Source organism: Cupressus sempervirens, chromosome 7, assembly GCF_028749045.1.
Source record: "Cupressus sempervirens isolate cs-2001-9-10 chromosome 7, ASM2874904v1, whole genome shotgun sequence".
NCBI classification, from domain to species: Eukaryota; Viridiplantae; Streptophyta; class Pinopsida; order Cupressales; family Cupressaceae; genus Cupressus; species Cupressus sempervirens.
Window position 1 is genome coordinate 441,606,742 of NC_143124.1, and position 6,294 is coordinate 441,613,035.

Below are 6,294 nucleotides of genomic sequence, written 5' to 3' on the forward strand. Positions count from 1 at the left end.
TGGGCTCATGATGAATAACTAGGTGCATTTGGCGAGCTGTCAAAGTGAGCTACCTGGATTTGCTGATTGGAAACAATGACAAGATAACGATTTTTGCAAACGGAATGGACCTGGAATAGTGTGCATATTGATTTTCATGACTTGCAAATTGGAACACTTGGAGTATTTTTAGGGTACAAAAGAATGGTACAATCCATTTGATCTCACCAATCACAGATCTCAAGTCACGAAATCACGAATAGGGGTTCCAAAAAATCTGCAAATGCTGACACTAGTAAAAGATATCAATTGTGTTTGGAATCACATTTGAAAACTGACCAAATGGATTCATCATAACCTGAAACTTGAAACATAACAAGTCTCTGAGTTCTTCAATGCAACGCAAAAGGAATTTTAGCATTTTGGTCAATTGGGTCAAAGTTATAACTCATCAAACAGGGCTTCCTAGAAATCTGCATAATTACACAAGCATGAAACAACAATTGACCAACTTTGAGGGATTCAAAACCTAATGAAACAAACTTGAAATGACTGAAAATATGAAACATAGGTTCTTGGATATGGACACTAGACACTCCCAAAGAGGTGAATCACAAAAAATTTTTGGGTGTGAGATATTCACTTGCAAACAAGGCCTCCTATCACTATCTAACACTTAAGTGAAAATGCAAAATTGACACTAGCTCAAAATAGGACTTCACCAAATGACTCAGAATCTCAAATTAACTTCATGGAATAGGTGGCTAGGCTGAACAGAGGGTGTTAGAAACATTAAACACCTCAGGACCCTCAAACATATAGCCAAGTACATATGCATTTATGGGGCTTGATTTGACTCAAAATTTCAAATGGACGCTCAAAATGAGAATGAAATTTTTAGAGCCAAAAAATTCTAGGTATAGCTTTTATGTAGTTGGATGTAGGGATATAATTCATAGACTTGGATGTCTTTATTGAAATATTCTACATGTGGAAGCATAGGCCTTAGCTAAATTGTGCCTAGTTTATAAATTAGATACAATGACATGAAGAACTACGTTTGTACCTTGTCACTCTACATCCATGACACCAATTATTCACTCATAATTTAAGTCCAATCTAGATGTTAACCTTCTATACACACCACTTGCACTAGGCAGTGATATTGTTTAACAAGATTTAAGGGCATCCTCATTTCTATTCAGTTGATGCAATAATACTTAGATGTCCACTATTTCTCTTTTCAAGTTAGTGACAGAGGGTCTTTTAAAACCTTCTCTTATTGCTCTTGGGTGTCTAAAACCATGTTTCCAATAGTTCACCTTTTCTCACTTAATTATTTTCACTATAGTTGTCCATGAAATTCTAGAATTCCATTTTGATAAACAGTTTATGACTAGACACCCAGAAACACTTTTGCATGGTGTTCTTGTGAATCATGAGTAGCACCTTAGTGTTAGGCATCTTGATTTGATTGGTAGTTGGGTTGTAACATGTGGATAATTCTAATATTTTCTTTGGATGTTGGACTATCATTGGGAACCCTATGGCTTCCACAAGGTTTCTTTCATTGAACTTTTCAGTAATTGGGTGGATGGGATCATAACTTAGCTTCCTGTATAGGTCTTCTAGTTCATAGAACTTGATTTGGGTGCTACTTAACCCTTTCTACTGTCTATAAATTTTGTTTAGGTTATCATAGCCAATAAAATTCATCACTATTGTAAATTTCTTATATTGAGAAGGAAGGCCCTATTTAGCTTCAAAAATTGAATCTATATCCATTTTAACTATGATGAAGGAAGCCCTTGGAAGATCCACTTTTATGAATTTTCTATATGAGTTCAAAATCTATAGCTTTATACTACACAAATAAGGAGCATTGAATTTAATTAGAAGTTCATCTTTTATGTTAACAATCAAATTTTAATTTAATTCCTAGTGGGTAATGGTTGGAAAACAATGTCACCACATCCCATCACTTACATCTCATGTCCTAGAAAATCAAATTTCCTCTTTCATTCCTTTTAAGATTATATTAGTGGCTTTCTTAGTTTCTTGCCCTTTGTTATAGGTCACAATCTCCTTTAGTCATAGTGAAATCTAAACCCATTCTTTTAATGCACCTTAAATAAGGCAATAGCTTTGGAGAAGTTATTTTCGCACTTTTCTTTAAGCTTAGATTTCATCACTCTCCCATTTCTTATGATGTCATAGAAGGAGGGGTACTTCTCTAAAAAACTTCTTATAATAATATTTAAAGGAATATTTTCTTTCCCTATACTTAACTTCCTGCTATATCTGCTTTATTTCTTACTTGTGAAGGCACACCCATTTTGTAACTTTTCTAGCCTATAAAGATCACCTGTGGAATCTCTACAAGATTATTCCCACACACAAAAAAAACTTTATTGTGACAAGTATAATTGTGTACATTTGTATGGGAAAATGTTCTTCACGACTTTTTTGAACTGAGTAGTAGTGCAGGCTATGAGAGTCCAAAATCTTGAACAATGAAGTAATCTATTTAACTTATATGTTGTTTCTCTTTGCGGGTATCTCTAATTACTTACCCCGCCCATCTAGACACATAAAATACCTAATGTTTCTTGTGTGTACTGAATTATAGCTAAACTCACATAATATTATTAGAAATGCAAGGTTAGAAGTGTAAACACAATAACTTGATGAGAAATGACTTGACTCAAACACTAACCTAGAACTAGGCTTAGAATTTCCATTTTGGGAGTAGAGATTAAGATTTTTGGATGTGAACTTAGCATACTACCATAGGAAAAAAGGATGGGGGACTAAATTGGAGGCAACAACTAGCTTTGACTAGGGACTTGAGTGCATGAGAACCTAAGCAAGGGACCTAGATATCTTTGGTCTCATGACTAAAAGAATGACAAGACGCAACACAAATGAAATGTTATAAAGTAAGAAAAGAAATGAATAAAAAAGAAATTTATTGTCGAAGTTGATGAAAACCACTTTCACAACTCACCAAGATCACCTACATGCAAATAACATACTGAAGGGAAACCAAACAAGGAAGAGGTGGAACTTGGAGAAACTAAATGAACTGAAAGAGAAGATATTGCAACCAAAAAATATATTGCTATACAATATGCCTCAAAAATGAGTTGAGTTCAAAAATACAATAGGAGAGCCCAAATATAAAGGCCTCTAGGAAACTTCTAGAATAAGCTAGAAAGTGCTAGAAGATAAGGTGGACAACTAAGCATACATCCACAAAAGGTGGAATATCCCCGATCAAGGTGAGAGGATAAGTATCACTTAGATAGGAACAAACTCCTATGTTGTCAACAACTCCTAGACTAAATTTTTTAAATAAATACATTAACCTAAGTAAACTTATGTAAAAGAATAAATAATTATTTACTCTAACACCACCCTTAAGTGCAACTTAGGGAAATGCCTTAAGCTCACAAAACTAAGATGAAATGTAGAATGGGTCTCAACAATGAGGTCATGTTAGGTACCCATGTAGAATGCAAAGAAATGAAACCTCTGAAAATGGGGAAAGAGAGAAAACCTCATGGGAAAAACCCTCCCCGAAAAAGAGGTAGAAGAAAACCTAGTGAAGAACTGAAGAAGTCTCCAACTAGTGTAATGCCCTAGAAAATAGGAACAAGAGAAGATCATGAAGAGCATCATTTGAAGAATGAAGAAGCTTCAAATTATATCATTAGAAAGAAATTTCTGATCTCAAGAACTCCATAGAAAATAGAAGGAACAAACCTAGCATGTCTATATGGTAGATGATCCATCTCACCAAAATGCATAGGTAGCCAGCCACTGCAATCGCCTAGTATATAGGATCAACCACTGAATACATAGCTCACACTATCAAACCATCAAGGCAAGGAAGAATTAAAATAAAAAATAACCTCCCCTTAATGCAGATGGGATGAGATGACATGCAATTGAAAATGTGGGCCAAAAATCTCTACAGAAAGAACCTAGAATTATGAGAGAGTTGAAGAGGTACAAACACCTATAAATAAATGGTCACTAACTTTACATGGGGTTAATGTCATGGAAGGGACACTCACCTGACAAAGGAAGAGGGCACAAAAATGGGAACAACTATCCCCCATGGTGCTTTATAAAATAGTGCAAGTACAACTATCTCACAACAATGTTCATGAACCCGAAATGCAAGAGTGGCACTTTATCTTAGTGCATTTGCATAAAGATGGTTAAAAATGATATCAAAAATGATAAAAAAAAAGCTGATACAAAAGATAGTACAAACCAAAACAAAAGATCCCATGCCATGAAAATGATCCTCAGACCTAGATCACCCAAGTTATCCACCATAGAGTAAAAATGCCAAAAACATGATAGAAAGAGCATATAGTAGAATCTGAAGGAAATGATAGTATTTCTAAAAAGATGAAAAAACTAATTTTCCAAAAATATAACATTTTCAGAAAATAGAGATGGGATGCACAAGATATGCTTGCTAGAGTGAAAAAAGAACTTCAAAATTTGACTACAAAAATGAGCCATAAAACTAAATCAAAACCAAAAAACACATGCACCAATGCCTCCATCTCAAAACCAGCTTTCTAGCACTTCCTTTAGATCAGAAAATGCCTCTATATGCTCAAGTTATGGCCAAAAAACCACAAGTAGGTCAAAAAAGGACCTGGAGTGCTAGCAGATGTGCTAATGTAGGTTGATGTCATGATGACATAAGTAAATCATGCCGTTAAAATTGATGGCCTTGGTGCCATTGTCACAAAAAAGGCCACATGGCATGACATGTGGTAGTGCTACATGGCAGCCATGTCTACGATGTTGATGTGTCTAGGTGATGTGGTAGGGGCCATGTGGTAGATGCCAAAATGGTACCCATGCCATGTGGCACCCAGAGATCACAAAAATTTTCCTGCAAAAAACTCCACATGGGTAGACAACTATGGGTGGTAGGTGAGTGGTTGCCACTAGTGACAATGGCAACAAGGTCGGATGAAGCTAGTGGCACCATGGTTGTCGTAGTTGGAGGGAGGTGCACCAGTAGCAGTTGGGCTACAGTGATGCTACAATAGTTCTATGATAGCATGGCTAGCTTCAATGGCTCCTAAGCTATGTGTTGGGCACAAGGGGGTGGTGTGTTGGTGGAGCACTGGTGTCTATTGGGTGACAGGTGCGAAAATATATATTTAAAAAAAATTCATACACAATTGTCTGTACAGTCCATACGACAGGCTTGGGCAAAAAAATTTGCCTCTCAAATCAACTTTCTCTAAAATTAGAAAATTTTATATGAATCCTGACTATAATGGGCCTTCTAAACTCAATGGCCTTATTCATTTAGGCCCAAAGTGCTCTATAAAAAAGCTCTTCCCCTAGATTGAAGAAAAAAATCACTAGCAAACTAGGGTTTGTGTCTCGAAATTGTGGCTTTAAAAATCCTTCAGCTAAGAAGTAGTAGGGAGTCTCTAATACTTTGCAGAGGTTGATGAAAGCCAACTTCATAGCTTACCAAGATCACCTCCATGAACATAACCTACTAAAGGGAAACCAAAGAAGGAAGAGGTAGAGCTCAGAGAAAGTAAATAGATTGAGAGAGAAGATATTGCAACCAAAAAAAGTATTTCTATACAATATTCCTTGAAAATGAGTTGAGTTGAAAAATACAATAGGAGAGCCCAAATATAAAGGCCTCTAGTAAACTTCTAGAACAAGATATGAAGTGCTAGAAGATAAGGTTGAGAACTAAGAATACATTCACAAAAGGTGGAATATACTCAATCTAGGTGAGAGGATAAGTATGACTTAGACAGGAACAAACTCCCATGTTTTCAACAACTCCTAGACTACAACTATTAACTAAATGCATAAACCTAAGTAAAATTAAGTAAAAAAAAAATAATTATTTACTCTAACATGTATTAGGAAGTAAATATGTAAAAAAATAACAAATTAACCATAGTACAAGGTGAGAGTTACTAGCTAATCAAATTTTATACAATGTCAAGTCTTTTCCATTGAAAGAAAATTGAAAGATTTCACTATTTAGGTTGGCCAACTTGAATTATGCTCATTGGATTCATGGATCTTGAACTGACCCTTCCATAAGATCTCAAAATTTAAGTGTCTCCCTTTTGGTTTCATCCCTTTATCCCACAAAAAGATCGGATCTCCTTCCATAAACTTTCAAGGCCTTTTCCTTTTGTCAAAAAGGTTCTTAACTTGCATTTGATGCTACCAAATCTCCTTTCCAAACATCCCTATAGCTCCCTGCAAATCCTCATAGTAAATGCATCATTAAGATTCACA